This window comes from Canis lupus, chromosome 10, assembly GCF_011100685.1.
Source record: "Canis lupus familiaris isolate Mischka breed German Shepherd chromosome 10, alternate assembly UU_Cfam_GSD_1.0, whole genome shotgun sequence".
NCBI classification, from domain to species: domain Eukaryota; kingdom Metazoa; phylum Chordata; class Mammalia; order Carnivora; family Canidae; genus Canis; species Canis lupus.
This window is the reverse complement of record NC_049231.1, coordinates 25205122-25215918: the sequence shown is the minus strand read 5'-3', so window position 1 is coordinate 25215918 and position 10797 is coordinate 25205122.

Here is a 10797-nt window from a genome sequence, read left to right as displayed (position 1 = left end):
TCTCTGCTTCTCTCTCTTTCTGTGTATCTTTCATGAATGAATGAATGAATGAATAAATAAATAAATAAATAAATAAATAAATAAATAAAATCTTAAAAAAAAAAAGGAAACAGACTCAGAGAACTTAAGTGACTGTGTAAATTCTCATCATAAGGGATTACCGAGGCAAATTTTGAATTGGGGTTCATCTGACTCCAAAGCTGGTGTACTCCTCCCTGGCCCCACACCTGACACCTAGCCTCTCCCATTCCCCACCCAGAGAATTCAGCCCACTTTGTCTTGATCTTTGATGATGATGATTCCACTTTACCCCATCCCTTGCCAAGACCTGGCCACCCTGCAGAGCCATCATCCATGGCTCCAAGGAAGCAATCTTTTTTTTTTTAGATTATTCTTTTTTTTTTTTAAGATTATTTATTTGAGAGAGAGAGAGAGCATGCACATGCGCACATGCACAAGTCAGGGAGAGGAAGAGAATTTCAAGTAGACTCCACACTGAGTGCAGAGCTTGTCACGGGACTTTCATGACCCTGAGATCATGACCCTGCAATCATGACTTGAGTCCACATCAAGAGTTGGAAGCTTACCTGACTGAGCCATCCAGGCCCCCTGGCAATCTTTTTACTTTAAACTGTGGCCAAAAATTAAAATTAAAATTAAATAAACTGTGGCCAGACACTCCTTCTTTAGTTCTTTTCTCTTCAAAAGACATGACATTTAGGGAAGGAGTGAAGACACCACTTGTTATTTTTTGTTTAGTTGAATGTTGTTTTGTTGTTTACAATCTCAGTTCTTAATCTACTGAAGGTCAGGGTTGAGTGTGCCAATCAATAATAATAATGCTGTCCCTTAAATTGGGACTCGGAGGAACAGCTAGATTCTGTGATGGATTGGGAAGCTGACATTTGTATAGCCCACAACTGTTTACAAAGGGTTTTCAACACTCCGTCGCCTCATTTCCCCCTCACTCTGGCCTTCTGAGAGATGATTTGGGCCGGTGGAGAGGAGGAAGTCTTGGAACAAGAGGGACTGTGTCTGCATGCCTGCCCATCACTGAGAAGCCATGTGACCTAAGGCAGGTCACCCCATCTGTCAGAGTCCCTCATTTATTTTTTATCTTGAATTATTATACAATGAACTTGACTTTTTAGACATCTTGGGGAATATTTCTATGAATTTTAACACATATTCAGGCCAGAACACATATACCACCACAATCAGAGTGCAGAATTGGTCCATCCCCCCAAAAACCTCCCTCATGCTATCTCTTTATAAACACATTGTCCCCACCTTTAACCCCTGGAGACCACTGATTCATTCTCCATCCCTCTTTTTGAGAATATCATACAATGGAATTTATGTCACCTTTTGAGACTGGCTTCTTTCACTCAATATAATGTCTTTGTGATTAATTCAAGTTCTCATGTGTATGAAGAGTGTTCCATTTCATCCAATACATAGTATGGATGCACCACAGTTGGCTTACTCATTCACCTGTTGAAAGACATTTGGGTTATTTCCCTAGTTTTAAGTCTCTCTCTTTTTTTTTTTTTTTGTTTTTGTATTCGTTTTTTACAAGTTTTAAAAAATTGTGGTAAAATATACATAGCACGAGACTCACCATTTTAAGTGTACAATTTAGTGGCATTTAGTACATTCAAAATGTTGTATAAACATCACCAACTATTTCCAGAACTTTCTCATCATCCCAAACAGAAACTCCGTACCATTAAACAATAATTCCCCATTCCTTTCTCCCTCCAGCCTCTGATAACCTCTGTTCTACTTTCTGTCTCCATGAGTTTGTCTGTTCTAGGAACCTCATATAAGTGGAATCATACAATGTTTGTCCTTTTGTGTCTGACCTACTTTATTTAGCACAAAGTCTTAATGGTTTATCCATACTGTAGCATGTGTTAGAATTTCCTTCCCTTTTAGGCTGAAAAGTATTTCACTGTATGTATAGACCACATTTCACTTATGCATTCATCTGTCGGTGAATATGTAAGGTTTTTTTGTTTTGTTTTTGTGTTTTTTTTAAGATTTTATTTATTTATTCATAAGAGACAGAAAGAGAGAGAGAGAGAGGCATAGACACAGGCAGAGGCAGAAGCAGGCTCCATGCAGGGAGCCCAATGTGGGACTCAATCCCAGGACTTCAGGATCACACCCCAGGCTGAAGGCAGGCACTAAACCGCTGAGCCACCCAGGGATCCCTCATCTCTTGATAATGTCCTTTGATGCACAAAACTTTCCTTTTTTTTTTTTTTAAAGATTTTATTTATTCATGAGAGACAGAGAGAGAGGCAGAGACATAGGCAGAGGGAGAAACAGGCTCCACGCAGGGAGCCCGACGTGGGACTCGATCCCGGATCTTCAGGATCAGGCTCTGGGCTGAAGGCGGCGCTAAACCGCTGAGCCACCCAGGCTGCCCAAGTTTCTTATTTTTTTATTTTTTATTTTTTATTTTTCCAAGTTTCTTATTTTGATGAAGCTTGATCTACCTATTTTGTTTTTGTTGCATGTGCTATGTGTCCTATTTAAGAAAATCCTATTGGTGTCCTATTTAAGAAACCATTGCTAAATCTAAGGTCATGAATATTTGCCCCCGTGTTTTCTTCTAAGAGAGTTATAGTTTTAGCGTTTAGATTTAACTCTGATCTATTTTGAGTTAATTTTTGCATATGGTGTGAGGTAAAGGTACAATTTCATTCTTTTGCATGTGGATATCCAATTTTCTCAGCATCATTTGTTCAAGGGCTTGTCCTTTCCCCATTGAATGCTCTTGGTACTTTTGTCAAAAATCATTTGACCGTGTATGTGAAGGTTTCTTTCTGGGCTCTCTATTCTAATCTATTATGGGGGGGATCCCTAGGTGGCTCAGCAGTTTAGCACCTGCCTTCAGCCCACAGCATGATCCTGAAGTCCCAGGATTGAGTCCCACATCAGGCTCCCTGCATGGAGCCTGCTTCTCTCTCTGCCTGTGTCTCTGCCTTTCACTCTCTCTCTGTCTCTCATGAATAAATAAATAAAATCTTAAAAAAAATCTATTATTGGTCTGCAAAATCTGTCTTTATGCCAGTACCACACTGTTTTTTGTTTGTTGGAAGAGGATATTATCTCCTTTGCGAATTGTCATGAGAATGAGAAATAATTCAAGTAAAGTGCCTGGCACACAGCTTGGCACACAGTAGGTGCTTAGCAGATGGCAGCTATCCTGAGGAGAAGTCTGCTTAAGTGCCTTCAGGTTGAAAGGCTGAGATTCATTCAGGTTCCCCCAGACACACTGAGGGGAGCAGACACACTGCCTGGAAGTCATCCCCGCCTGCACAGTCTGCCTGGGGAGACTGGAATGTTGCTCAGGAGGCGTCAGGCCCTCATCTGGTCATCCCTGAGTGTGTGTGCTCCCTCTCAGCACCTGAAGTAGATTCTCCATGTCTGCTTCTCTTTTCCAGGGCTGCTGTCTAAATTTGGATTCCCCAGAGAAGACCCTGGGACAAGAACGTGATAGTTGCTTGTGAAGGATTTCCTGGAAGCACAGGGAGGGAGAGAGAAAGTGAGAAAAGGAAGTGAGGAAAGCCAACAGCAGGCTGCACGTGGGGGCCAGCTGGGCGATGTCCCAGAGCACACTGCAGCACTGCGCTCCTGAGGGCTTTGTCCACTGATTCCCCTAGTCCTAGAAGCTTCAAACCAGCCCTTCTAGGCTACCCTGAAGAAAGGGCTGAGCAAATTCCCACACTTCCAGAAGAAACCCTGAGGCAGAGAAGCAAAGGGATGACAGGACTGGACATGAGAACCATCTGCATCTGGGGAACCATCTCCTGCACCTGCCATAGGATCAAAAAGGATGGAGAGGATAAGAAGTGAGATAGCGGGGGCCTCTGCAAGCCCCACCACCAACTGCCTCTCTGCCTTCATTACTTCATGACTGCTATGTGCTTGAAGCTTCTACTGTAGCAACTTCGACTTTCGACTCGAATTTCTGCAGATCTCTGCTGCCCACATCTCTATGCAAGTCTTGCACTTAACCTGTCCTCCAGAGAAGCTTGGATGGCCTTGGCTTCCCACCAGCCCAGCTCCTCAGCACCGTCCTCCAACGCTGGCTGTCCTCGCTCCAGGCCCTGATCCTCCCTTGGTCCACCTTTCCGAGGTCCCAGGAATAAAGCATAAAAACTTGTTCACAAGAACTGACTGTTTCTTCAGTAGGGTCTGTGGTGTGACAGCACCCAGGGTCACCCGGATTATGGCTCGTCAGTGGGTGTGCGGTTATTCCCCTTTACAAACGAGGATATTGGAGTTCAGAGTGATTAAGACACTTGCCTAAGGGCTCACAGTTAAGGGCATGCGTGGACTTGAACAGTCTCCTGATTCCAAATCCCATACTCTTTCCACTCAAACATTTTACTTCTAACACAGGAACAAAGCCTCCAAGTGCTGAGCGTTATGAGAATCTATGTGGCAGGTTGCTTCACTGTCGAAGGCACCTGCCCAGGGATCCATAGACTTTTAGGGCCCTGAAGGGCAGCGCACAAGATTGAAGTTAGAGAAAACCCACAATAAATGAACCTGCACCTTTTGCCAGATCAAATAACTATTTTTTATGAAATTCTAGTTGGAGCGAGTGGTAGCAGACACCAAAGAATTCAGAAAAAAATTATGGGAGAGGGACACGCGGGGGGGCTCAGTCGGTGAAGTGTCTGCCTTCAACTCAAGCCACGATCCGGGAGTCCTGGGGTCGAGCCCCGTATCAGGCTCCTGGCCCTCAGCGGCGAATCTGCTTCTCCCTCTACCTCTGCCGTTTCCCCTGCTTGCACACTCTCTCTCTCTAAGAAAGAAAGAAAGAAAGAAAGAAAGAAAGAAAGAAAGAAAGAAAGAAAGAAAGAAAGAAAGAAAGAAAGAAAGAAAGAAAGAAAGAAAGAATCTTTAAAAAATTGTGGAAGAAAAGCATGAGATTGAAAAGGATTCTGTTCATTCCTTTTAATATTCCTGAGAACTTGGGACACCTGGGTGGCTCAGCGGTTGAGCATCTGCCTTCCGCCCAGGGCGTGATCCTGGAGACCCAGGATCGAGTCCCACGTGGGGCTCCCCGCACGGAGCCTGCTTCTCCCTCTGCCTGTGTCTCTGCCTCTCTTTCTGGGTCTCTCATGAATAAATAAATAAAATCTTTAAAAAATATATATTCCTGAGAACTGGGGAAAGCTGCTTAGCCAGTCATGTCCTGGTGGCAGAGTGGAAGCCAGCGGCCAGCTGGGCCGAAAGCGCTGACGGGGAGAACGTGGGGTGGCTCGCAGAAAGGCGGGAAGGCTGCGGAAGCAGCTCAGGCTGGAACCAAGACGGACCTTTGTCAGCCAAGACAAACCACAGGACCGGTCGGGGGCCGGGCCCCTGGAGCCCTGCACGCCCCGCAGGCCCAGGATGCCCGCTGCCCCCGGGGCCCAGCCCCACCCTCCGCGCGGGAGCCTGGCCACGTGGCCCTGCTGGCCGCGCCCCTGGGTGCGGGGGGGGGGGGAGGGCGGGGTCTGAGCCGGCTCGGCGCCCCGAGAGGCAGTTGGGGGCTTGAGATAAGGCCCGACCCGTTGCGTGTGGAGGTCGGGCAGCCAGAGCCGGAGGTTTGCAGAAGCGCCGTTACTCTGCCCCAGCGCTGGGCACTACCTGGTTCTCCCTTGACTCCGGCCACGGCTCTTCCTTCTTAAAACGTTCTTCCCCCCACGCCCTCACCCCAGACTTCCCCCGGCGACTCCCGGCCCTCTGCAGCCAGGCTCCTTGAAGGGACTGTCCAGACGCGGTCCCCACTTCGTCTCGGTCCCTCCCAGCAGCCCCTCTGCCCGCGGAGGTCACCGGAACTTTCGGATGACAACCCAACTTGTCACTCTCCTCTCCACTTAGGGAAACCCTCTACTCTCTAGTTATCGGCTTCATTTCTTCTTCTTCTCCTTCTCCTTCTCCTTCTTTCTCCTTCTCCTTCTCCTTCTTCTTCTTCCAGATTTTATTTATTAATTCCTGAGAGACAGAGAGAGAGGCAGAGACACAGGCAGAGGGAGAAGCAGGCTCCCTGCGGGGAGCCGGATGGGGGATTCGATCTCAGGACCCCGTGATCACGCCCTGAGCCGAAGGCAGATGCTCAACCACTGAGCCCCCCAGGCACCCCGCTTCATTTCTTTTTTAACTGAGATCATATGTTATATAGTATGATGGGGGGCAGATTCGAGTCTGATGGGGCCTGAAGCTGGTGCATTTGGAGGGAACTTTTTTAAGAAAAATAATACGGAGTTACATAGAGCCATCACTAGAGCCCCTTCTGGGCGTTCAAAGGAGCTGATGCAAGTGTGGGGCTGCGGAGCTGTGTCCTCATTAATTTCATGAATCATCCCTGAGAAGAGACCAGCTGGTTTATGGAACCATTCTCTACCAATGCACAAGAGGCATTTGTCAATTTTTTGGCATTACAGAAATGCTACAAAGAACATTCTCACATGCAACTCTTTTGTGAACACATGCATTCCTCCCCAGCAGACAGGAATTGCCAAGTGCTGGGTCATGGACTTTTTCATTTTTAAGGTTTTATTTCAAGGAGGGCTCCAATGCCCTCCAAATAGGTGTCACTAAGTTCCACTCCAACCAGCTGTTGTGGTAGGAATTCTCACATCCTTGCCAGTGCTGGATATTAAAATCATTGTGGAATTTTTTTGCCGAGCTAATGGGAAAAATAAAAAGGCATTTCAACTTTATTTTAATTTACTGTATTAATTTCAAACGCTGTTGTGACCAAGTACCACAAACTGCCTGGCTTTTAAAACACCCAGAAACTGGCACCTGGGTGGCTCAGTCGGTTCAACAACCTATTCTTGATTTTGGCTCAGGTCATGATCTCAGGGTCGGGCTCCACACTGAGCACGGAACCTGCTTAAGACTCTCCCTCTCCTTCTCCCTCTGCTCTTCCCCCTGCTTGTGCATGTTCTCTCTCTCTCTCTCTCTCTCTCTCTCTCAAAACAAAAAACAAAAAGCCAGAAACTTATTGTCTCACGTTCTGGAGACTAGAAGTTTGTAATCGAGATGCTCAAGGCCATGTTCCCCCTTATACACGTAGGGATCCATCCTTCCTCACCTCTTCCTAGCTTCTGGTGGCGACTGTCTGCCTTTGCGCATTGCTCCAATTCTCTGTCCCCACAGGGCATTCTCCTGTGTCTTTGTTGCTACATGGCTCTCTTCTCCTAAGAAGACACCAGTCATGTTGGATTATGGGCACACTCTACTCCAGTATGGCCTCATCTTAACTAAACATCTATGTGACACCCTTATTTCTGAATAAGTCACCCTCTGAGGTACAGGGGTTAGGATTTCCACATATTTGCAGGGAGGGGGACACAATTCAGCCCATGACACTGACCTTCCTCTAATTCCTAGGGGCAGTGAACTTCTCTTCCAACAGTTACTGGAAATTTGGATCCTTTCTTTGGCAAATGGCCTTTCCCTATTGGCTGCCAGTCTTCTTCTGGGCTGTGTGAAGTTTCCTGTTTCTTTCAGTAGCATTTATCTTTATCACGATGATCCTGTTATCTGTCTGGCAGAGGTTTGCTCTCAGCTCATCACATGTGCTTTCACTTTGCTTTTGGTGTCTGCCTTGACATCTGTGACATAAAACTCCCCACATTTCCCTCCTGCTTCTCTAGCTCGGCCTCTATCCTTCCTGGCCCTTCCCTTCTCTTGAAGCTTCCCCCACGTCATAAATGGCACCACGTCCATCTCTGCTCCAACCAAAAACATGGTGCTTCCTTTGACCTTCCTTTTCTCTCAACCTTTATATCTGACTTATCACCAGCCTCCCCCAGTTCAGCTTCCTAAATACCCGTCAAATCCATGTATTTGTCTACTGATCTAAGGCACCATCCTCTCTCCCGTAGACACTTACCAACAGCTTCCAGGAGCCTGGTCTCCCTGGTTCTTCTCTACCCTCTCAAGTCCATTCTGTCAGGATCTCTTTTAATCCAACTGATCTTGACATGTCTTCCCACAAAGGCCACTTCTGGTGCTGAGACTCAAGACCAAAATTCTTCCTATGGCCTCCAAGACCCTTAGGGTCTAGCCAGAGCCACTCTCTGTTGAGATGTCCTCCACAGCTCTCCAGCCACACCAGCTTTTAGAACAAATCTTCCTTCCAAAGCGCCTTATTTTCTGGAGGATTTTTCACCTGTGGTTCCTTTTCCCTTGAAAGCATCCATAGCATGCCACTCCCTAGGCTCAAGTGCAGGTTGGGTCCCCTCCCCAACTCCCACTGTTCAGCCAGGTGAACACTGATACACAGCCTTCCCCTGGATTCCAAAATGCAATCCGCGAGTGGGGACAAAGGTGGGGACCCTCCACCTGATAGAGAGAATTAGGGAGAATTAGAATTACCATGTGGAACACATACAACACAATGGTCAATATCCAGCCTTTAGCTTTCAGAATGAGCTCTTGAAGACCCTATCATATAAAATAGTCTTCTTTTGTGTATGTATTTTTCAATAAATACTTATTAAGCCCTTACTACTAGCTAGGAACAGTTTGAAGTGTGGCAATACAGCAATGACAAAGGTGAGGGTTTGCACATGCCCTCCATTGAACCCATTCCAGTGAAGAGAGAGAATCCTCAGGGCCCCTGGATGGCTCAGTTAGTTGAGAGTCCGACTTTTGATTTGGGCTCAGGTCATGATCTCAGAGTTGTGGTACTGAGTCCCACATCGGGCTCCGCCCTGGGCATGGAGTCAGCTTGGGATTCTTTCTCTCCCTCTCCTTCATTCGCTGCCTCCCACCCACCACCCCCACGTGCTCTCTCTCTCTCTCAAAAATAAAAAAAATAAACAAGTATAGTACTGATTTATATGAAGTATATTGATGTGTATTAAAAAAAACAGGGCAGCTCTGGTGGCTCAGTGGTTTAGCGCCGCCTTCAGCCCAGGGCGTGATCCTGGAGACCTGGGATCGAGTCCTGCATCGGGCTCCCTGTGTGGAGCCTGCTTCTCCCTCTGCCTGTGTCTCTGCCTCTCTCTCTCTCTCTCTCTCTCTTTGTGTCTCTTATGAATAAATAAATAAAATCTTAAAAAAGAAAAGAAAAGAAAAATCAGAATAAGGGACAGAGAGGAGGGAGGAGCTATTTTGGGCAGGAGGGCCAGAGATGGCCTCCCTAAGAAGGTGGCATTGGAGCAGAGCCCTGAAGATAGTGAAGAATGAGCACTTGCTCCAGGCAAAGGCTCAAGCTGGGGACAGACTTGAGTGATATAAATGGGACTCACTGGCAGAGAGTATTCTAAGGTGTGGGATTGGGTTAGATCATCTATGTGATGAGTTTCAGTAGAGAAGAGAAGGGACCCAAAGAACATAGAAAGGACAAGAGCCAATCGTGCTCCATGCTGCCCTAAGCCCACATCTCCTAGGTCACCCCTTATCACCAAGAACCCCAACCCCACATGGTTCTGAACATCCCCTAATTTGCTCCAGCCTCATGTCTATTACCCTTGTGATTCATTGGACCTTGTCATTAGCAAGTACAGCACATCTTACAGAACTTCCATGACTAACATCTCAGGCTTGGACCTCTACTTTCAACTATATTTCTAGCTCCTGGGATCCCTGGGTGGCGCAGCGGTTTAGCGCCTGCCTTTGGCCCAGGGCGCGATCCTGGAGACCCAGGATCGAATCCCACGTCGGGCTCCCGGTGCATGGAGCCTGCTTCTCCCTCTGCCTGTGTCTCTGCCTCTCTCTCTCTCTGTGTGCCTATCATAAATAAATAATAAAAAAAAAAATTAAAAAAAAAAAAAAATTATTTCTAGCTCCTTCCTTTTAGTCTCCTGATATGACAATTCTTCCTCACGTTTGGGACCTCTAAGCCACTGGCCCTCCATCTTTTAACTGGTCATCATCTCCTTCCTATCCTCACATCTGTCTTTTCCTAGATTAGGTTGATGGTCCATCACTTTAATCCATTCCTTGCTGAGCAGCTGAATATGGCTCAACCATGCTGAATGTTCTCGTTTTGACTTCATCACACAAATCTCAAGTAGATCCTTTGTGTGCTGAAGTCAAAATGAGAACAATGCTGCTCAGAAATCCAACACCCACCCAAAGTGTTGATCAATTTTTTTTCCTCCCACTCCTCTCAGAGATAGAGAAGTAATCAATCATAAACACAGGCTCCTTTTTGGCACTGGTTACGTAGACACTTGTCTGGATGAAGTTGTCAGGGGCGAGGAGATTCTGTGGTGGGAAGTGCCGAGGTAGAGAGCTAGAGCTTTTGATTTGCACAAGCCGGGCAATGAGACTAGAGGGGCCCCAGAATGAGGAAGGACATGGTATCTTTCCAATAACAATAGCTTGGAAAGAGAAGAGACAAAGTGTTAGGCTTCATTCACCTAATGAATGAAGGGGTGGGAAGAGGAGATTATATCTGGGAGTACAGATGGAAAAAGAGGATCGGGATGAGTTTGGTGGATCAAAGGAGTTGGAATCTTCTCTGGGTGCCTGGCCTCCACAAAGGAGCTAAAGCAACTCTTGGAATCATGGGATACCCACCACCTTTCACCTGTGTCAAGGAAGACTATGAGCCACCTTGCCCTCAGGGGAGGGTCTCTCAAGATCAGCTCTCTGCACATCACCCACTGACACTAATGATATCTTTCGTCTGGAGGCCTCACTCAGGGCATCCAAAGTATTCCGTGTAAACAATGACCTTGTCAATAGCCCAGGACATATGTAAGCACTCCCCTGAACAGGGAAAGTCTCTGGACACCTAGAGGGGGTTGGGGCTCATGGTATTGGAAA